The 23,482-nt window shown below is 44.8% G+C and overlaps 1 long non-coding RNA gene across 1 annotated transcript; it reads left to right on the top strand.

Annotated features, from left to right (window-relative positions):
- The first annotated feature begins 14,746 nt into the window (after positions 1–14,746).
- LOC140701683 (uncharacterized) lies at positions 14,747–19,578 on the top strand. Its single transcript, XR_012080605.2, has 2 exons — positions 14,747–14,808; positions 15,369–19,578. It is a non-coding gene; the product is annotated as an uncharacterized LOC140701683 (long non-coding RNA).
- Positions 19,579–23,482: the final 3,904 nt, after the last annotated feature.

The following is a 23,482-nucleotide window of genomic DNA, read 5'->3' as shown; positions in this document are numbered from 1 at the left end:
TTTGCTGTCTTGCCACAAGCAGGCAAAGACCTTTCTCTTCAGGCAGGCCTGCATATTTTTCAGTGTAAACTTCTATCCCACCTTTTTTATGGGGTGCCCATCTGGATAGAGGCTGTAAATCATGACATTGATTCCATTGCTGCTGTTTTCCTCAGAAAGATCTTAGGTGTTCCCAATATGATCCGCCTCTCCACCATGGTACTCGAATTGGGAACCCACCTTCCGTCTACTCTTGCCTGGGTCACCACCTTCAAATACTGGCTCCGCATTCATCTTCATTCTAACCCCAATTCTCTCCTTTTTGATCTTCTTAGCGATTCTTACACATCGAACTGGTTCCAACTGATCGATTCTAAACTTCTTTCTTTAGGACTGAACCTAGAATCCCTCTTCGATGTTGGATTACAACAGGCCCACTCCCTGATCAAGCACAAACTCTGGCAGCTTGAGTATGAAACACTTTCAACCAATTTGAACCCCACCTGTTCTCCTCTTTTTTTCAGTCTTCCTCCTTCCCTAGGACGTCCTTCCAACTACTTCTCTTCACTGACTAATCCTGGTCAGAGAAGAGCTTTTATGCTAGCTCGCCTGAATATTTTCCCTTCGGCGGTCCATGTAGGCCGTTTCTCCAAGATTCCCCGTGTAAACAGGCTCTGTTTTTTTCTGTCATACTCTACCAGACTCCCTGGACCATATTTTATTTCACTGCCCAGCTCATTCTTCTCTGAGAAAGCTTTTCCTAGAACCGTGGCTTTCCTTTTTTCCCAACTCCTTAGCCTTTTTCCTGAGTGATTCTTGTCCTTTGATTACATCTGCCGTTGCAGGATATCTATTGGAAATTTCTATTTTAACCCACAACCTATGATATTACTTGCTGTTTTGAGTGTATTTCTCACTTTACTTTTCTCTTGATTATTGTTTGGTTGGTATCTACGTTTTGCTCCTGTCTGTTCATATGCCAATAAAGGTATCGAAATCGAATCGGCAGGCTTTCCCTCAACAACTGCCTACATGACGGTCATTTTTAGATGGATGCTTACGCATTACTGCTCAGACTGGATTTTCAATTCTACTTGTGTTTTCTATTTTTGTGTTATCTATTTCTCAGAGTGCCTTTTTTGTGCAAATTTATTGATCTTGGCCTTAATACTGGCTGTTAATGATGTAGGATGTCTCTTTATACTCATAGTTATTAGCTTTAAATATTATCTTTTAATGATGTTAACCACCATTGAATACTCATTGCTTTCAACTTTAAATATTGTCTTTCAAGGATGTAAGCTGCCTTGGATCCTTCTCAAGGAGAAAGGTGAGGTAAACAAACAAACAAACAAACAAACTGTGATAGTATCAGCCCTTCATATTTATTGCTGCCTGTCTGGACTATTTTTAAACATTTTAATTTTTATTATTTATATTCTTGTTTAATTTAAGTTAGTTTAATTTGGAGCTCTTTGCTATGTACTGTACTATATTTATGTTTTACTGGGTTGAAAACTTGCCAAAGTAGGTCAATGGGCAGTATTCAAACAAAACAACAACAAAAAAACACTAACTAACTAACTAACTAACTAACTAACTAACTAACTAACTAACTAACTAACTAACTAACAATAAATAAATAAATAAAAAAATAAATAAATAAATAAATAAATAAATAAATAAATTTGGATTTGGGTAATCTGCCCCTAAGCTGTTTGCTTCCAGTTCCAATATGCCATGGTTTGGAGAAAGGTTGTCCAGTCTTGGCTCCTTTGGAGGACAAAAGAACAACACGTGAATATAAAATAGTTCATCATCATCATCATCATTAACAGCAACAACAACCCTGGCTATATTTGAGCTGACAGGAGGTTTCCATTAGTAGCTCTGCCTGTGCCTGCAGCCTTTTTCCTCATGCTGCTAGGACAAACAAGCACTACCGTTCCCTCCATTGGGTTTGTGTAGCTCATGTTAGTGGGGTTCTAAAAAGAAAAAAAGAAGTTAGCAGCCATGCAGCACCGGCAATGTGGATACAGCCCCTGCTAGGTGTCTGCCATATGTGAAGTCCAGGACGACTGCCTTGTAATAAATTGGTCCTGCTCTGCTGCAGTCTCTGGAAAGTCAAGCAAGAGGTGCATGACAAAATTATATACAGTACTCTGCTCCATTCCTGTGATTTAAAAAGGGCATCAATGACTCCTCCATGGACACAGGCCTTCATAACTCAGAGGCAAGGCCACTTCAACCATTTGGCAAAGGGCTGCCCTCAGGTTGCAGATTTTTTTTTTTTTTTGTTTAGTCATTAAGTCCTGTCTGACTCTTCATGACCCCAGGCCCTCCTGTCTTCCACTGCCTCCTAGAGTTTGGTCAAATTCATGTTGGTAGCTTCAGTGACACTATCCATTCATCTCATCCTCTGTTGTCCCCTTCTCCTCTTGCCTTCACACTTTCCCAACATCAGGGTCTTTTCCAGGGAGTCTTCTCTTCTCATGAGATGGCCAAAGTATTGGAGCCTCAGCTTCAGGATCTGTCCTTCTAGTGAGTACTCGGGGTTGATTTCCTTCAAAATGGATAGGTTTGTTCTCCTTGCAGTTCAGGGGACTCTCAAGAGTGTCCTCCAGCACCACAATTCGAAAGCATCAATTCTTCGGCAGTCAGCCTTCTTTATGGTCCAGCGCTCACTTCCATACATCACTACTGGAAAAACTATAGCTTTGACTATGCGGACCTTTGTCAGCAAGGTGATGTCTCTGCTTTTTAAGATGCTGTCTAGGTTTGTCATCGCTTTCCTTCCAAGAAGCAGGCGTCTTTTAATTTCGTGGCTGCTGTCCCCATCTGCAGTGATCATGGAGCCCAAGAAAGTAAAATCTTTGGTCCAACCATTTCATTAGCTCTGGAGCTATTTGTCCTTGTCCTCCGCTCTTCTTCAGTAGCATGTTGGACGCCTTCCGACCTGAGGGGCTCAGCTTCCAGCGTCGTATCTTTTAGCCTTTTGTTTCTGTCCATGGAGTCTTCATTTCAAAAATACTGGAATGGCTTGCCAGTTCCTGCTGCATAGCCCATAGCTTCTCTGAATTACTCAAGTCCCTTCACCACAACAAGGCAGCAATCTATGAAGGGGCTGCAGATTTTGAGTATCATGAAACAAGAGAAAATGTTTAGCTATTTGATTGGCAATTACTCCAGTTACACTGCCAAGTGGGACTTTCTGCTCAGTGACCAAAATCTATCAACTATCCACAGTCCACCCCAAATGTTGTCAGTCCACATGAGTCCACCAGAGGGAAGGGAAGCCCCTTCTAAAAATGGTGCCTGTTTTGTACTTGCACAGGGCTTTATAGAAAGATAGCCCCAAACTGACAGGCAACAAGCCAGTGATGGTTTTCTACCTCTTCTTGCCTTGTGATATTTTAAAATAACATCTCGGCTGTAAAAGGTGTTTTCATATGCTATGCATGGTGATATTTTATATCCAAGATTAGTTTCTAAAACAGTCCATGACTAGCCAAGCTTTGCCGACTGATATTTTGAACTCAATGATCCTGCGAAGCTATACCATAAATATTTCCGCAAACGAGCCAGCTGCTCATGTTAAGTCTGCTAATGCTCTTCTAAAACACCAGAAACCAGACCTGCCAGGAAGCATATCAGTCATATTGTACATGGGGCCTCCAGGGGCTTGCAAAATATGCTGACACACATAGAATGAAGGGAGGGGATCCCAAGCACCCAACAGGCCATAATAGGTATTGGGCATTCCAGGTCCCTAAGCTCAGAAGCCTTGGGCCTGAAGAAGTGGCCTGTATCCACAAAAACTGAAATAAATTACTGGATTCGTCGCCAAGCCTTGTTGCAGTGGTGGCCAGGAGCGTGCCTGCAAAGTTAAAGGTACTGTGCCTGGAGAGGTCTGATCTGCCTTACAGTAACACAAGCCTCCATTACATCCCGGTTGGATTGCTGTAACACACTCTATGCCTTTGGAAAGGGTTCAAAACCTTCATTGGGTCCAAAATGCTGCTGCCAGATTGTTAATCAGGATTCATAACAGGGAGCACCTAATATGCCTATTACAACAGGTCAACTTTTTGGACCATTTCCGGGTCAATCCAAAAGTGCTAATTTTGACCTATGAAGCTCTAAATGACTTGGGCTCAAGCTATTTGAAAGAGCTACTGTATTTGGAAGCCAAGGGTCATTTCCATGGCAGAGGCTTTCTGTGTCCCTTCTCCAAAGCTGTGGAACTCCTTGCCACAGGAGGCCAGGCTGGCCCCATCATTGCTATCCTTCCACCAGCAGACAAAGACCTTTCTCTTCAGGCAGGCCTTTCTCCAGTAAGTGGCTGCCTATGAGGGCCATCCTTACAATTGGCAGTACACCTTTTAATCTTGTAAATATGTTTTTTACAATTGTCTAAACTTCTTTTAACATGATATTGGTTTCATTGCTTTTTAATATTGTCATAATTTTATTTAATTCTATTTAATTCTATTTTTAAATTATTAATTTTCCCCCCTCTTTTAACATCATAAACCACTTTGGAACTTCTCTGGAAGAAATGTGGGGCATAAATACTGAAACTGAAATGAAAGGTGCCACAATATTTCATGGTTTATTTTATTATTATTATTTTTTGTTTGTTTTCCATTTTACTGGACATTGTAAAAGTTTGCTTTTTGCTTTGCCCCACCCTTCTGGAGACACCGATATCACTGGAAACACAGCAGAGATTTTTCAAGGAGAGACCTGGAGGGGGGGGGGGGAAATGTGTTTCCTACCTGAGGCTGTGAGGTTGCTCGATTTGTTGTAAACAACGAGAGGCTGGGAACAGCCATGACTGCACCTGATGAATCACCTGTACTCTTCTGACATAAACCAGGACCCATGGGGAGAATGCTTCTTCGAGTGTGCAATACGTACAAGGCCCGTTAAGACTTGTGAGGGGGATTTCAAGCTTCCCAAAAGTTATGCAGGATAATGATAAGAGATAGATTTCTATCCGGAGCACATCCAAGACCCAATGAAGATCATTCTTTGCATTCCCTCGGTGTGTTCTGCTTTTGTATACCTGTGGGGGAAATGTTGGTGGAGACAATTCCGGCAAGCTGTGAAGCCCCACCTCAGGGCCCCAGGAGCATATCCTGCCTGCCTGCCTGCCTGCCTGCCTGCAGAGCAAGCCCAGAGCAAAGTGCCCTACAGTGCAACCTGAGGCATGGCCTACACAGAGCCAAGGGAGGCGCCCCCAGGGAATGGCCCTTGGCCCTTGCCCAGCAGAGCACCCTCTGGAGGAGGAGAAGGTGGGAGAGGGAGGTTGGGGGCTAGCCGCTATGAAAGAGGCATCGGAAGGGGTGGAGGGGCAGAGAAGAGGCAGGAGGCAGGGTTGGAAGAGGAAGAAGGCACCTGGGAAGACTCCCCTCCAGAAGAGTTAGGGGAGGCTTTCCAGGTGGAGGAGAGGAATGAAGAGCAGCCAGAATCGCCCCCCCCCCCCAGTGAGTGGGATTATGTGATGAAAGAAGAATAGGGAACAGGTCGGAGGGAGAGTCCTCAAAGGTGAGGGGCCAAACTAGAGATGACGACAGATGGGCATGATCTGCCAGTCTGGTGGTGGTTCATCCTGCTTTCTTTTCCAGCCCCCAAGCTGTTCTGTGGTTTGGCATCCTGCCCCATCTCACAGTCACACGCTCCTGGAGAAAGCACCTGGAGGAGGTGGGGCAAGGAAGCCAGAGTTCTTCCTCCGAGTGGGTGTGGGGACTGAACAGCAGAACAGCTGTGGGTCCGGTAGATGAACTGGGCTGAACCTCAGAACTGGGGGTTCGTGCCCATCTCTAGAGCTGTCCCCAACCCAACTGGGTCAGTGACAGCACCAACACCAGAAAGTGTGTCTACATTGTCTCCGGAACTCACAGTGAAAGCTGGAGGGTGCTACACACCAGAAAGCAGAGCTGCAGATATGCCATGGTGGCCCTTAGGCTCTTCCTTTTGCGGGGCTCAGTTTTCAGAGGAACACAATGCACTCTGCCAAGGTGGATTTTAGACTCAGATTGCCCCCCCCACTGCAGTTAACTTGGGGGGGGGATCAAAAGGAATGGGACTGAATCAGGGCTAGTGAAGTCAACAGGCCGCAAAGGTCGACTGTTGTCTAGTTTGTCAGTAGTTGGTTTCCCCATCCCCGGTTTTTATAAACCCTTTTCTTGTTGCTGTTGTTTGCCAAAGCTGGTGTCAGTTCTATGGATCAATGGAGACGATTGCTAAACTCGGTGGAGGAAGAGCCACCTGCTGATCTGGGGAGAGCCAGTGGGGCTCACAATGCCTCACCTTTTAATGGTTTTCATAACCATTTCATTGCTTGGGTGCACTATGTGTGTATCTGCCTTATCCCTGCTATAGGTCTTTCCCCCTATCATGAAACAAATATTGATTGAAGAGGAGAAGGGGGCGACAGAGGATGAGATGGCTGGACAGTGTCTGCGAAGCAACCAAGATGAATTTGACCCAACTCTGGGAGGCAGTGGAAGATAGGAGGGCCTGGCGTGCTCTGGTCCATGGGGTCACGAGGAGTCGGACACGACTAAACGACTAAACGAAATATCCCGCCCGTCTAGACCAAAGTCAACTCTAGGCAGCTATTCAAGTAACCAGTATTAAGGCCATCAAGGTTGGTGCTGTGAGTACTGAAAGAGAGGTACAGTTTTGTTCTGTTTGTTTCAGTTGTTGAGTTAATAGCAGCGCTTGGAAATAACACACTGAAAACAACGCACTAACGCACACGTATTCTATGCCTTGAAAACCCAGGAAAGGGCTGCCATAATTCAGAATTGACGGCACATTATTATTATTTAGCATGTGACACACACTCAACCCCTGCTTTTGTTTATCTGTAGACACAGGAAGCCATACAAAAAGAAACTTTTTGATTCCTAAAGAGCCAGATGTACTTGTAGCTAGCCAACAGAAATTCAGCCTTCAAAGGGACAGATAGCCCTCTTTCTTTCTGGAGAGGGGAAACGGGGAGTGGCATAAGCCCCTCTGTGGAAGGCATACCCACATGTGTTTGAACGAATGCGTTCATGTGCCCTTCCCGCACTGACAGCCTCCTCTAGCTTCGGGCCCACAGACACACCAGAGCAAGGATGGTCTTCTTGGAGAACAGTTTTTTATTGGTTCAGTCAACTGTCCAGAATCTGCCCTGAGTAGACATCGTCTAGAAGGGCAGGATAAAAGTCAAATAAATAAATGAACAAACAAACAAACAAATAAAATAGAACAAGGGCTGGGAGTTGTCCTGGGCCAAGTGTCACTCCCCATCCACAGTCCAGGCATTCCCCTTTCCTTGGACTCAGCTCCTTCCGCTAGCCCCCGTCTATCCGTCCCTCTTTGTAGGGACTGAGTTCCACTCACTAGCCCCCAGCTCCACAGCACCCCTACAAGGAGAGCTGGCAGTCTCTGGCCCAGGACTCTTTCCACAGAGGGTGGCCTGAGAGAGCGGTGGGAAGCGCCCTCGTGGTCAGTGGTGCCACCAGCGCCTCCGCTGGATGCACCTGAGTCCAGGGGGTTGAATTGTCTTGGGCAGTCGTGGCTGGTGGTCCAGAGGGTTTATGGAAGCAAAAGATAGGTGTGCCATCCTTACTTCGATGTTCCCAAGCCAGACTCACCCATCTGCCTCTCTGCATGTCCCTTACGACATCTGGCTGCAATGCCCAGTGCACCAGGACAGCTATTCCCACACTTCTGGCCATGATACCCCTTTGTCTTCAATGTCGTCATGCTCATACACCTGTTCTCTTCTTACTTCTGGCTCCACTCCTTTTACCCCAGCTGTGCATTCCTCTTGCTCCAGGTGTTCCCGGCCCCAGCTCCTGTCCAGGTGCTACTTTCCCCCACAGGCAAGAGTCAGGTGATTTTATTTTATTGAACCACACTACAAGGGATGCTTGAAGCCACACCTCCCAGCTGACTTTGCAACCTAAGTCTGAATTCCCCTCAAATGAACCACTAAAAAAACCACTCAAGTTATAAGCTTTTGTGGGTAAAATCCCACTTCCTCACGCTGTGCACCACCCCTTCATGGATAGTGCATAAAAAAACTGTAGGCCAGAGTCTTTAAAATTCATGCACTTTTTCTGCAGTTCCATCCAAACAAGATCACTCTATACCCAAATGTTTCATTCTTACCTAAGGTCGTATCTGATTTTCATATTAATCAACCTATAATCAAACTGCACAGGGAAGCCACTGAAATCCACAAGCACCAGCAGAACTTCAACAAAAAAGAGGAAAGTGTGAAGCTCAACAAAACTTGGCTCCCAGCTCTCAAAAATACAGTGTGCAAAAGGTCAAAGAACTTCACCCAGCCACAAGGACAGGAGATCACTACACACAAAAGCCCAGCTACAGTGGGGTCTCGACTTACGAACGACCCGACTTGCGAACAATTCGAGTTACGAACCTGCCCTATAGGGAAAGTAAAGACTCAACATGCGAACTTCCCTCGAGTTACGAACAGGGAAAAAAGTCCCCCCTCCCTCCCCTTAGAGGCTTCTGGAGGGGGGAAAAGGGTCAGAAACTTAAAAATAAATACTGTGCTGTTAAATAAAGTCACTTACCAGGCCTTGGTAGCCCTCAAACCACAGGAAAAAGAGCAGGAAAGAGCTAAAAGCCGACACCCAGAAAGAGCCTGGCAGCCATTTTGTGGTTTTCCCGGCTCCTCTCCCCGCCTAACAGCTGATCGGCTGGCTCTGAGCAGGCTTCTGGAGGCTTGCTCAGCACCTAAAAAGCCTGCCTGAGTGCCTCTGTGCTGTAAAAATCAGCACAACATGCTTTAAAACATTAGTTAAAATTGGCTTCGTTAAAAAAAAAAAAGAGTTCTAAAGTGCTGCCTTTAGTGTTCCCTGCCTTCCCTGAACCTAAGGGGAAAAAAGAAAGAAAATATCCCCCTCTAGTGGCAGAAGGCAGAATAGCAGCTTCCCATTAGTTTCTATGGACAGAAAAGAGCAGATACGGATTAAATGGTTTTCAATGCATTCCTATGGGAAATGCAGATTCGACTTAAGAACTTTTCGACTTGAGAACCACCTTCCAATACAGATTAAGTTCTAAAGTCGAGACCCCACTGTAATGACACCCATCAACCACAGTGACAGATAATCTCTTCTCTTTAGCACAACAATACACCCACAACAAGACACACTAATCACCCATCTCCTGAAAAGGACAAAAGCTGATCTCACAGCCATAAATAGTCCACTCCCAAGCAAACTACACCAGAGCACTGAGTGCTGTCCTCTGAAGATGCCGGCCACAAAGACTGGCGAAACGTCAGGAAGAACAACCTTCAGAACACGGCCAAAGAGCCCAAAAAACCCAAAACAACCATTAGATCCCGGCCATGAAAGCCTTCGTGAATACAAACCTATAATACTGCCTACCTAATTTTCATCTCCCTCTACACCTCTCGAGCGCATGCTCCACATGCTTGATGTTAGATGTTCCTTGGCCTTTTACATTGATAGAACCTAATTGTTTAAGAAAACATCAAGGCTCTTCCTATGTTTTCATGGCCCTAATAAAGGTTCACCAGCTTCGCCTCCAACATTGACTAGGTGGATTGTTCAAACAATTTCACTGGCATATGAACTGGCAGGCAAAACACCACCTGAACCCCTGAAGGCTCACTCGACTAGAGCACTGTCTACCTCCACTGCCTTCCAACGAGGAATAGAAATCCCTCACATCTGCCGTGCAGCTACATGAACGTTTGTCCATCAACGTTTGTCACACATTACTGTTTGGATGTCTGGGCAAAGAAAGACACTGCTTTCGACAGAGCTGTATTGACTTCTTTTCTACTGTGATGTCCCACCATCCAGTAAGTGAACTTGCCAGTCACCCAATTGTGTGTATTCACAAAGGCCACGAAGAAGAAAGAGAAGTTACTTACCTGTAACCATGGTTCTTATAGTGGTCCTCTATGAATTCACACATCCTCCCCTGCCTTCCCTCTGTCCGTCACGTTGTCCTCTTATATAGCTCTTTGAAAGTGGAGGACTCTTTTGGGAACCGAGGGGACTTCTGGTGGGCGGAGCATGCGCTCCACGGGGGGGGGGATGTCCACCCCCCATATCTAATTTTTAGCTAATTAGGTTTTGAACCTAACATTCAAAGCTCTGATGAATAGTTGGGTAGACAGCCTGCCACAGGTACCCCTCCACAAGCTGAGCAGATGCACCCACTGAGTCTAGCACTCAAAGTTGTTTCCTCCTAAATCCAGGCCGGATCCCATCTCAGCTCACCTGAAATTGTTAAAGCATTTTGAGCAGCAATATTAAACACTGGCAGCTTCATTTTCACTACATTTCTCAGAATCCCACTGGCATTCTTGTTCTGTCTCCGTTCCATTGTGGGTTGCAGGATATATGTATACAATTCCTTCCTGTATTAAAATTAATGTGTATTTTAGTACATATTTTCTAAAAATATGCACGTTTGTGTACAAGTTCCCTAATTCATGCATTTTAATGTATTCTTCATGTTAAATAAAGTGTGTTTGTGAGTATTTTTCGAATAAATGTATTTTGGTTATGTGTGTTTTTCAAATTTACAGACAAATTTAGGTGCATCTCTTCTTCTGCATGATTCACAGCAAACCTTGGAAGTGTATGTCTCTCCAAGGCAAGGTATGGCTAGTCCTGTTGCCAGTTTCTATAGGTGTCAAAAGGGAGTACAAGTGTAATTCATTTCTTTTACATTCCTAAATTTCAGGCAGAGGGAGGTAACTCATATTGGTCGTTGATACCATGTTGACAGCAACAGTCCAGTCCCAAATATCTCCCAGGCAGGACTTGGGAAGATTCCTGCATGAAACCTTGGAGCCGTTGGACATCAGAAGTTTCTTAACTATGGCTTCCAGAAAATCTGACTATTGTCTGTATTGGCTTAAGGCTTCTGGGAGTTGTAGTCCAGGAACACTGAGGGGCTCAAATTTGGGAATCAGTATCCTGGAGAGTGACTACTACGTAGTGTAAATCAGCAGTTTCCAATCTTAAGTCCCCATATGTTCTTGGACTACAACTCCCAGAATTCCTGGTCAGCACAGCTAACAGTGAAGACTTATGGGAGGTTTAGTCCAATAACACCCAAGCTATCCAAAGTTGAGAACCACTGGTGTAAACAATAGTGAGCCAGATGAGACAATACTGAGAACTGCTGAAAGGCATGGTCCTCCAGTCCTCCTGTGTGCAAAGCATCTCCACAGTCACATTGGCCACTGCCTAGGACTGCAGCTGTAATCACTTTTCGTTCTATAGCATGCTTTCTTTTGCTTGTGGTACCCCGTTATATCAATTTAATAGACCAGATGTTAAGAGTGTCTCAGGGGAACAGACATGTGACTTTTTGGTCCAGCACTATAGCATTTGAGTTCTATCAGATCCAGCATGACTATATTGTGCTGGTATGCTGATGAGCTGGAAATTGCCTTTTATATATTTATCCATCTATTCATTTGATTTTCTTTTCCTTTTTCTCCCATTAAAACAATGCAGAATAAAAGCCAAAAAGACATAGGTTTCCCATGCAAGTCATGTAGGAAATTCCCACTGGGACACAAGTTTTTCTCACTAAACATCTTTGGAGATAATCTGACAGACCTCTTCTGAATGAAGCAAATATGATTTCTAAATCTAAAAATCAAGTTCTCAGACCCTGAGCTACCTCTGTTCATAGGAAAAAAAATTGTAGCCTTTGACTATTAGGACAAAAGTCCATTTGCTTGAAGAGACTTCTAGAAGCTGTGCAGGGGTTCTGGATAAGTACGGCAGTGTGAATGCACATTCAGCTTGGAAAAGTGACTTTTTAGTAAGATGACTCCCAGAATCCCTCCCAAAAGTCCCTTTTTCTGAACTGAGCAAGCATGCTTGTTACCTGTGTGTGAAATGACTGCTTCTCTCTCTCTCTCTCTCTCTCTCCCACACACACACACACACACACAGAGATGTGCCATCAAGTTGGAACCAGCTTATAGTGACCCTCATGGGGCTTTCAAGGTACGTGAGATAATTAAGGAGTAGTTTTACCTGTTCCACCCCCACCCTGTGAGAAAGAAGGGATTAAAACTCAGTTCTCCTGAGTCCCAGTCCATCACTGTATCCATAGTACTTACCAGACTGGGCATCAATACATAGCTCTCCCTTACTGAATAAGGGAGTCTATCTAATAATCGAGGTCCAGGCCATATGTCATTTTAAAAGAACCAAATAGAAATTGTTTATTGTTACAGGTGCTGACAGAACAAGCAATGTTGTTAATTCTTAAACAAATGTTCTCCTTTATCCACTCTCAACCATCACTCCCTCGCCGGAACTTCAAAACTCTCTCTCAGTCTCTTCAACTCCCTAACTCCCTATCTAACTCCTCCTGCTGCTGCCGCCCGAGTCTCTTATATCTTGTGACTTCGTCCCTCCAGCACTCCCATTGGTCTATGCAGATATCACATGAATATTCATGACCTGGGCGGACACCACAGTTGCCTTCTATCTCAGCCAGCAATTAGATTTCTGGAAGAAATTGACCTGGCCTCCTTGACAGAGTGAGTCAAGGAGGCCAGGTCAAGACCTGAAGTCCCCATCCTGCTCTATAAAATGAAAAGCCCTGCTGGTGTTCCAGCAACGCTTTTCAGATGGACCGGAGTGTCCAAAGAGCAAGGTCTGGCTTAGGAATGGGAGACATTTTGCTGCCAGACACAGAAGAACGCAAATACCCCTCCCCCCCCCTTCCCTGGCAGTAAAAATATAATAACAAATGAAATAGTCCATTTGCTGTCCTTCCAATAGTTTACATTCCAGAAGCTGCTGCCTAATGTGGCCGCTTCACTCTGTCAGAGGGTAGAGTCAACTTTGCTTTCAGAAGACCTGGTTGCCAGTCATTGACACAGTTATTCTGTCTGCACCAATCAAGTTCCTGTTTCTCAAGTGGGAAAACAAAGCAGAACGAACCTGTAGGCTTTAAACGGTTCCAACTCTTTAAAGACAAGAGGTAGGCCCACCTCAGCTCATTTCCCCAAAATAAGTCCATTGAGGCACAAGTACATACTTGTCAAAATGATTCTGTTATTTGCTCATCAAGCATTATCTTTGAGTTGGCACAACGTGTTTTCAATAAATCAAAAGAAAGTTCAGAAGGAAACAGGTGGTGTTTGCTTATGTTGGCTAAACTCCAGGGCTAGGAGCTGGCCCATTGAGTCAGTGGGGATTTGGGCCTACTCTAGTTTCAACTGAGTGCTGGACTTCAGCCATTGTTGTACAGCTCTCCTTCTCTGGTTGTTATCAAACATAAATTACTAAAGAGCAAATACACAGTATAAAACGAAATAGATACTACTGCCATGCAGAGAGGGTGCAGAGCAGCACTGACTTGAGGGGGATGGAGAACTCAATAGGTTCTTACAACTTCAGAGATCCAGATTCTGATTCATACTTTAGCTCAGTCCTAAACTCACAGAATAATGAGAGACAAGGGCTGGAAGGGACTACAGGGGTGACCCAGTTCCGTACCTAGCTGAAGCAGGAAATCCTTACCTAAATCATCCCTGACAAGGGGTTATCTGACCACCGTTTAAACATAGGCAATGCTGGAAACCCCACCACCTCATGAAGCAGTTCATTCTACTGACATGACAAAATCTTAGGAAGTCCTTCCTCGCCCTGAATCAAAATCTCCTTTCTTGTGATTTAAAGTCATTACTTCAGGTCGCAGAAAACAAGTTCGCCCCATTTGCCACATAACAGCTCCTCAGTCTTCTCTTTTCAAGATTAAATACGTCCAGCTTCCTCAACTGCTTGGTTTCCAACTCTTTATCATCCTGGTCACCTCTTCTGGATATGCTCCAGTTTCCTGACATCCTTCCAGTAGCGTTTTTGATAACACCGGGAAATCACTATTAACACGTTAAACAGGTATGCAGCTAGGGAGAAGGTTACCTGGAAGATTTCATACACCTACAGTATATGAACCCCTTTGGGTCTTAAGATTAACCACAAACCTGCTCACATGCCCTTGGATAAGATGTATTAGATTGCCTGGTGTATTTCTTTGGTCGCTCCATATTTCTATGAAACTACTTTGCTAAGGAATTAAGATTGCCAGGTGTTAACCACCATCCCATTCCTTTAGATTTCAGAGCCAAAACTTGACACAAGGAGGCATTCTTGTAATGTCACAGAATATGGCCCTTCTGACGTTATGATGATGGGGTATGCCATGGTTGAAAGAGCACCAAGCACAACATGCATAGAAACACCTTTGTGTTGGGTTAATGTTCTGGCACTAGCTGGCACTGGTTGACAAGATACCCAGGATTTAAAAAGACACCTTACACGCATAAATCAAATTTTATCCATCCCCAGTCTGTTCATCTTGAGCTTTGTCTTTCTAACTGAGTGACCTTCAGACATATCTCAGTTCTCTGAGGCACTGGTTCTTAACCTTGGGTTACTCAGGAGTTTTGGACTGCAACTCCCAGAAGCCTTCACCACCAACTATGCTGGCTGGGGTTTCTGGGAGCTGTAGTTCAAAAGCATCCGAGTAACAAAGGTTAAGAACCACTGCTCTGAGGCATCAGCTGAGACCCTGAGACACAGAACCCTAAGCGACAGCTCCCCTCAGTTTTTAAAAGTGCTTTAGAACCTGGATATTCTCACCTGCTTTTAAATAAATAGATGAAATTTTCTATTTACTACTGCTATTATTCAAATGTTTTATGCTGCTGTTTTACATTTTATTGTTCTCAGGTTCTGCCTTGTAAACCAGCTTGTGGAAGCTTCAGTTTGAAAGGAGGTATAAAAATATTTTTAGATCAGTAAATAATCCTAGACATGCCTCCTTGGGAGTAACTCCTGTTGGGTTCAGTGGGATTTACTCCCAGGTAAAGATGTCAAGCCAAGCAGCCACCGTCTGTGCTTCCAAAACTTGACTATGGAAGGAAATAATACAACCCTTTATACTTCACAAAGGGTTCTTGGAAAGCTGACAGAGATAATATATGTGCACTGAGGAAAGGCTATAAAGATATTAGTAGTAACAGTATTATTGTTCTCCATGCTTCATTTTTTACAGTATGCTATTTTCAAGCTCTTGGCAGGCATCCAAGGCTATAATTTATTTATTATTTAATAAAGATTTGTAGAATTCCTGCCCCAACAGGACCACCCAAAACCACTCATGGTAATCCCGGATTAATCCAATATAATAGGAATACTTTAAAATGCTGCCACATTTTGATGCTCCTTGGTTTCAAACTATTTTTTCACTGTCATCAGGTGGAAAAATTTTGGTACAGTTTGCTGTTACAGATTACAAAACTCTCTGTGTGTCTTTTCATTATCTTGTTTTCACAGGAGTTTTGAAGAAAAACAAACCAACCTGTAGCTGGAGGGGGCATTAAAGACACTTCCTTGCATCTGTGAAAGGATTTAATTACAGCAGCTGTCAAAATTTTGTTAATGTAAACGGGCTTCCTGACGGATCACTTTCTCCACCTGGAATGATTGCTCCCCAAACACCAGCCATTTCATGATAGTGCTCGGATGATAAAGTGTCATAAATTAGTGGAAGTGATGCTTTCATGATTAAAGACACCATTCGCTTGTCTTAATGTTTCTGTGTTAAAAACAGCCCACCTGGTTAAAAGTGAAATAGGATTGGGGGGGGGGGGAATGTTGAATATTATAGCAAGGACGAGGCACTGTGCCTGGAACTCCCAGCAGATCTCCGAAACAGCTGTATTTCTGCTTAAATGCCTTAACAGCCACCCTTGGGCTCTTTGTAGGTTTCCCCTAGTTGATGATGTAGAGAACTCTTTGGGTTTTGTGGTGGCAGAATAAATGGGGGAAGCAGGGACCACCCACTTTGAAGAATCTGGGCTAGGGATAGGCAGCTGTGTGGTAAAGGCTTACACTCTTGAAACCCTGGGAATTTTGGATGAAAAGCAACTCTGATCATTCCCGCTCCTATGTTCCCTGTGAGTGGTTTGGTTTTTTTTAACAGTCCTGTCAGAAAATGGATTTTCTAAGGAATGGTATATTGTTGCAAGCTATCAATCTATCATTGTAACACAGTCTCACTGTGTTTGATCATGGATGGGCAATTAAAAGCCATTCATTTTCCAGTAGATCAGCTTTTCATTTCTTGTTATGGACCAGTTCAGTTCCTTCATTTCGGGCTCTTCTTAATGGGGAGAGGGGGCGGCCATGGGGGCCACCTCTGCTTCCATATTTATCACTGCACCACGGGAAGTGGGCCGAATGTGGCCGATGATTTGCATGCAGACCCCAAGTCTTTTAAGGAAGGGGGGCTGTTGTGCCTTGTTTTAGATTCCAAAGGCCTAAGCTCCAACAGGCTAGCTAGAAACTAGAATCCTACGGTCAAAATAGAAATTACAGTGAGACCGTCATTAGAAGCAGAACTCTTTTAAGAGGTTAAATTCACTGAGTTAGCCTAGTGTGAGAGTTCTTATATCCAGGAGTTCCAGGTTATCTTGCTTTTATTTGGTGATTGGTCATCAAGAGATAACCAGTTTGCTTGCTGATAGTACAACCAAGGGAGTGTTGAACAATTTTGCCTATAACAGCAAAAGGGTTTTATCCCCTTCCAGTTGTGAAGTTGGTGTTTCATCTAGTGCAGTGGTTCTAAACTTTGGGTAACCTAGGTGTTCTTGGACTGCAACACCCAACAGCCTTCACTGCTAGCTGTGCTGATAGAGGTTTCTGGGAGTTGCAGTCCAAGAACACGTGGATTACTCAAGGTGAGGAACCACTGCCCTCATTGCATTCAGTTTCCGGATACAGCATCTCTCAAGAACCCTATATATGCTGTCTTGCCCATGATAGCAAATTATGAACACAACAAACAATGGTGATGATGGTGACGATATCTACAGATGTATCGAGACATAATACTGTTTTGGCTGACTTGCTTTTCTTTTCTTTTTTCTTTTTAAAAGATGACTGGAAAGTCCATCTTCTTGGCCTCTAGCTATATTGGAGATGCTCCTCCATTGATGAGGATTCTGGAAGTTATGGTCCAAAAGAAGAAGATTTTCAAGTTCTGACTTCCTCCCACTTCCCTAAATGTGGTTAAACCAGATAAAGGGGCTCTTTGTACTTTCAAGTTAAGCAAGACATCCCCAATCTCTCCTGGAAGCAAGCAGAACATCAGGTTTGGATAGTGGATTGTAGCTCCCCTCTCCTTGAGCCCCAAGAAGATGCATCCACTGTTTTTCCTTTCCCCCTCCCTAACAGCCTGGTGTCACACCTATGAAAGTAGCCTTGTGTAAGCCTCAACCTCCTGGCTTTACAGCATACAGTGACCCTTCATTTCAGAGCTACTGTTAAAAGTGAGCCTATCCTGCTATGCCCAGCAGTCATTGCAAGCATAAACAAGAGTGAGTGATGGTGAGCATTGCAGCCAAATAATGTCCCCCATCCTTGCATGAGGTGGAGCTACACTAAGGGGAGCACCCTCTGTTGGTTTCTTTGAATTCTCCTTGACTTGGCTATGCTTCTGAAGGACAGCGTCTTCCACCATTCATTTCAGTTATTCCTATCGCCATTTTAATTATACAAAAGAGATGGCAGAGCTATGCTTCCAATGGACATTCAGGGCCATTTACTAAAATGGACCCTGAATCTTCCTCTCGGTTGATTCCCAACAGGAGTGCTTCTGTGGTGGGTTCAGCTGGGGCCAGTGACTGTCACAAGGTGAGTTACCTATCATGCCTTAATCATCAGGTACATATTTTTAAGTATCCATGTTTAATAGGGAACAAGGAAGAAACCAAAGGAAGAGAGATAAGGAACATCGTCAGGCACAGAAAATGAGGGAGGTCTCTACAGTCAATTACGCTATTCATTCCTTTAATATCTGAGATGACAAGTGCCGAGTTCCATACTTTGTAGCCAACTGCTGCTTTGAAAATGTATTAGCGTGAGTGGAACTTTATTCTAATTATGAAATTTGAATTTAAAAGACAACTTTGGAGTGTGCATCTAGGTAGCTGCAGTTACAGAAGTGAAAGTGAAAGTATTCCATACAAGGGAGGCAGGCTGCTCCCAGGCACACATGTGGTCTGCTGTGTTTGTCCTGGAAACCAGAGGTCCCGCATCCAACTAGACCCACCTGTGGAGGACATGAGATCAAAGAATCCTGAGGTTGGGAAGATGTTCTGAATATCAGATGTGAATGGAGGGCATAGCCTTTCCACACAGAAACCCAGCCCCTGAGTTCTAGACATGGCTAAGAGTGTCCCGAGCTCTTTTGCGGCTTGAGGCAGAAATGACAACAGCAGTACCACAATAACACGCCGCTGGCTGTTCAGCAAAGGGGCTGCTGGGCCTGAGGAGGCCTTATGCCACCATGCCGCATGACATCCCATCTCACAGCAGCAGGAAGAGAAGGTGCCCTGGACACAGCAGCAGAGGAAAAGGGCTCTGGCTGGTTCCACTCTGCCCTTGCCAAGGGGCCAGTTGGGTTCCTGAGCAAAGGGCAGCCAGAAAGATCAGAAATGCCTAGATCTGAAGATCTTCACAGCCAGGCACTATAGGAATAGCGCCTGAGCAAATGATGGGTGCCGCAAATCAGGCGACTTTGCAGGTTAACACCCCTACTGTGCCTAACTCAGAAGACCTCTCAAAGTGTGCCAGCCGGGAACTCTGAACAGCTGCAAGAAGCAGTCATAGTTCAGTGATGAGTTTTTAAATGCTCATCGTGACAGTTCCCATGACTGCTAGTCCCAAACCCCATAAGGAGAGTCCAAAATGAAGGGCACTAGATTGGTACTGATGGACAAATGGGGAGCAGATCTATTTTAAAGTGAATGGCTCTTAATTGCCCATTCAAGACCAAACCACCATACTTTTGAGTTATCACAGCAATTGCGTGCAACAATTTGCTGTTCCTGGGACAACCCATTTATTTCCCAGCTACTACAAAGATTACAACTAAGATCAGATGGAACAGTGAAGCCAGGGTGATGGTGGATGATATCAGGGCCCCAGAGGGCGAGCAAGTCCCAGGGCTTTGACCTTGCAAGCCCTGCCTCTGCTACATCCTTATTACAAAGCCATCAAGTGTCTTGTAGGGCTCTCTGCTGAATGAAGCTGCTGTCATTTTACCTAACATTACGAATGGCCTCATTCGTTTTAGCAGCACAACTGTTGGTCTAGACTGAGCAGTCCTTTATTCAGCACTGTGTAACTTGGTTGAAAGTCAGAAACTGTAGTGTTCGGCTTCGAAATACCAGAGAACTATCATTCGATCCAGATCTAGTTTTTGACCATCTCTGGCACTTGCTGATCTGAATGTTAGAAGTGACTGTCCTTGGGTTTGTTCAACAATCCCTGTTTCCTGATTATAATGTAATGGCTCTGGGTGTCCGGAAGGCGGAAGAGAAATGGAAGTGAAAAACCCTTTGAGTGCAAAAATAATTTCATGCCAAGCTGATATCCAACACATTTATGAATTACGGTTCTTTAGGGGACGTTCTCCAACATTTTATAGGAAAACAATGCTGTACTCAGATTTACAGTTCGCAAAAATGACTGCTTTTCTTCAGGCTTGGCTTGCTGAAAAATCTCCCCTGAGAAAGAACAGCACATTGGAAATGTGCAGATATCAGCCTGGCATTTAATCATATATACACCAGGGATGTGCACTGGGGAAGTCTTCAAGGTTTTCAATATATTCGCGAAGGCTTTCACGGCCGGGATCTAATGGTTGTTCTGGGTTTTTCGGGCTCTTTGGCCATGTTCTGAAGGTTGTTCTTCCTAATGTTTCGCCAGTCTCTGTGGCCGGCATCTTCAGAGGACAGGTTGCTGTCCTCTGAAGATGCCGGTCACAGAGACTGGTGAAACGTCAGGAAAAACAACCTTCAGAACATGGCCAAAGAGCCCGAAAAACCCAGAACAACCATCTTCAAGGTTTGTTTGGGTTTGTTTTTAAATATTTGTTGGGTGTTTTTTTTTACATAAAATTATTTTCATCATTTCTATTGGAAAACTTTTCTCTATACTTTGTTAACTTGGATTTTAGTTGCTTTTCCAGTTTTAGTTATGAGAAGCTGTCCTGTGGGGGTGGGGAGGAGGAGTTGATGGGTGGAAAGGACCTAAGAGATGGGACCTGGTTGCCCCATGGATTACTGGAGAGGGTGGGGCTTCTCCACAAGAGCCATCTTCAGAATTGCAGACTACATTTCTCCAAAAGCCAGTCAATGAAGACACTGCCTCCATTGGCTTTTATAGGACAGGAATGTCTGCAGCCCTGGGAACAGCCCCTGAAAGAGACACTGTAGCTACGTGGGCCTAGATGGTCTCTGCTGGGGGTGGTGGTGGTGAGCAGGGCAGGCCCTGCCATTTGCCAGGGTGAGGTCACTTGAGGCAGTGGAGCACTTGGGGTGTCAAATCTGATGGTTTCCCTATGTGCTAATCTTCCTGCCCCAGGATGGGCGCTGCTGCTCCAGAAAGCAGCCGCTGTGTGCAGCAATCCAGAGGCAGCAACAACATCAACCTTCCGCCCAGTGACGCAGATGTGGGGCGAGACGGGATGGGAAAGGCATGAGGAGCTCACCACCACCATCACCAGTGGGAAGGAGGTTGATCAGTCACTCGGGGAGGGGAGGAGCAGGAATAGGGCACAGCTACACCCCATATGCCTTTAGATAGCTGGCCTGTGGCAAGAGGTGTGGACTGTAGTGCCTATCGCCTCTTCCTCCTGTCGGGTGGGGCAAGGTACCGTTCTTGTTGCCTCCTATGGTTCTTATGACTCAACCCAAGGGTTGCTGGGCAGCTGCTCTTGTCCTCCTCCCCTCCTGTCTTTGAGAACAGAAGGAGGATGACTGCAGCAAAGGGCTTGCTGAGAGGTCATGTTTTCCTCACTCCTGCCTGGGATGCGAGAGTGGCTCCCTCATGCTGTGGGGTGGTGGAATGCCTCACTGTCCGGGGCGGGGAAGAAGGAGGTCTTTACGTGGCCAAACATGCCGATGCACGTACAGTGGTGCCTTGACTTACGACCGCCCCTACTTATGACCATTTCGAGTTACGACCAGCTCCGGCTGCAAAATTTTGCTTCGACTTGTGACCAGAGCTTCAACTTGCGACCAGGAAAAGGCAGGGGGGAAAGGCAGGAAATTCAAACCGTTGGTGGCGAAGGGGCTGCTTCTTTGTACCTCTTTTGCCACAACAGTTAGGGAAAGGGATGCCAAGGGGCTCCAACAAGGATGGGGATGGTGGCGGCAGTGACCCAGCACCAGGAGACTGACCCTGACTGGGACACTCCGTCCGCTTGCCCCAGCCTCGCCCTCCACCATGGCTGGCCCCGCCGCCACCACCTTGGCAGAGGATTGGTAAGGTGCTGCTTTTTGCTTTCTAAAAACTGTTCTGGGTGGTTTTTGCAGGGTGGGTTTGGGCTGGGGGGGTTACGTTTTTGTGATGTTTTGTTATTTTGTTTTTTGGTGATTTTTTTTTTTTTGCAGTCCCAGCATGGGACTTGCTCCGATGTTTATTTTTGTGTTTTGTTTTGTTTTGTTTTGTTTGTTTGTTTGTTTGTTTGTTTTTGCAGTCCCAGCGTGGGACTTGCTCCTATGTTTATTTTTGTGGGGTTTTTTGGTGATTTTTTTTTTTTTGCAGTCCCAGCGTGGGACTTGCTCCTATGTTTATTTTTGTGTCTTGTTTTGTTTTGTTTTTTGTTTTTTTGCAGTCCCAGCGTGGGACTTGCTCCTATGTTTATTTTTGTGGGGGGTTTTGGTGATTTTTTTTTTTTTTTTTTTTTTTTTTTGCAGTCCCAGCATGGGACTTGCTCCAATGTTTATTTTAGTGTTTTGTTTTTTTGCACCCCCGGTGTGTTCCTATGGGGCTTGCAGTGTTTTATTTTTTATTTATTTTATTTGTATTTTATTTTAAAACGCTAGAATGGATTAATTGTATTCCCATGCATTTCAATGGGAAATGATGCTTCATAAGACCATTTCGACTTATGTCCATCTTCTGAAACAGATTATGGTCGTAAGTCGAGGCACCACTGTACTCCAAGGCAGGCTGTCATAAAAATATAGGCTGCCTTCCCAGCAGCTGCTTTGAGGTAGGATCCTTCCTCTCCCCCAACACAGACCACTGGGACAATCCAATGCTTGTTGGGTTGGCTTTTTTTTTCCTCCCAGGGCATTTCCTCCACAGCAGCCTACAAAGAGTGGTCGTCTCTCAGTCTGATTTGTGGGTTGAATGCACATGAAGGCTGAACAACTAAATTTATTGGTTATTTAATACAGTATTTATTTGTTACCTTTACTCATTTCCTCACTTAATTCATCTGCCCTTCCTTTGTTCCCCGACGGGATCCAAGGTGGCTTTATAGATACCTGCACACTTCACCTTTCTTTTAATGAGCACCACTTCATGTACGTGGCTGAGTCTCCCTGCTTTCTCCTCACAGTAACCCTGTGAAGTAGGGCAGGCTAAGGGTTAGGGTTAAGGTCTTCAGTAGGGCTGGGAGCTGGCTCTCTCAAATTCCACACCAGCACTCTGACCATTACACACATTACCTCTCATGCACACAAGCACTGGAATGCATCAGGCTGAACTCAGTAGAGCTTACTTCTGAGTAGCCACATGCTGGCTGAAACTGTGTTTGTGAAATAACACCCGCAGAAGGCTGATGCTCTTATCAGCAGGGGCAATTTTTTTTCCAGAAAAACTTCCTATTTCATGATTCCTATGTAATTCCTTTCACTGTTTGGTGGTTCTGGGAGCCACAGGACGGGAGGAGGTTTTTCATTACCCAAAATCCCCCCTCCCCCGCCACCCATAATGTTATTGGCAGCAAACTTTGGTAAATAAATGCTTCCTCCTTCTGTCATGCAGCTCCCATGGTTTCCAAACAATGAAAAGGGTTGATGAAAATGATTAAATGATAGCTATGGGAGACATGTGAAAGAAGGACTTGTTTATTTTACCTTTTTAAATCACTCCTGAAGATGATGTCTGTGGCGTCCACCCAGGTCATTAATATTAATGTGATATCTGCATAGACCAATGGGAGTGCTGGAGGGGCAGAGTCAATTTGCTTGAGAGTTTAGAGAGAGTTGAAGAGGTTTTGGGAATTTAGGGGGGGGGAGTGGTGGCTGAGAGCGGATAAAAGAGGATGTTTGTTTAAGAGTTAACAACATTGCTTGTACTGCCAACATCTGTAACAATAAACAATTTCTATTTGGTTCTTTTAAAATGATGTATGGCCTGGGCCTTGATCATTAATAATAGATGTAAAGGTGGCAGGCCACTCTGGCGTCACTGCCAACACAGGCCTCTCAGAGTGCCCACCACACTCGCTGCCACCAATTGCACTGTCTATTTAAGAAGGACAAAGGTTTCCTTCAAAACACAACAGGTTTATTGGTACATGAAATAAAATATGTAAATCACAGGTAGCTAATCAAGGTGTAAATCACTGTTTCTTATTTGATCAA

The sequence above is a fragment of the Pogona vitticeps genome, chromosome 1, assembly GCF_051106095.1.
Source record: "Pogona vitticeps strain Pit_001003342236 chromosome 1, PviZW2.1, whole genome shotgun sequence".
Classification (NCBI taxonomy): Eukaryota; Metazoa; Chordata; class Lepidosauria; order Squamata; family Agamidae; genus Pogona; species Pogona vitticeps.
This window is presented reverse-complemented; position numbering and strand designations above follow the sequence as displayed.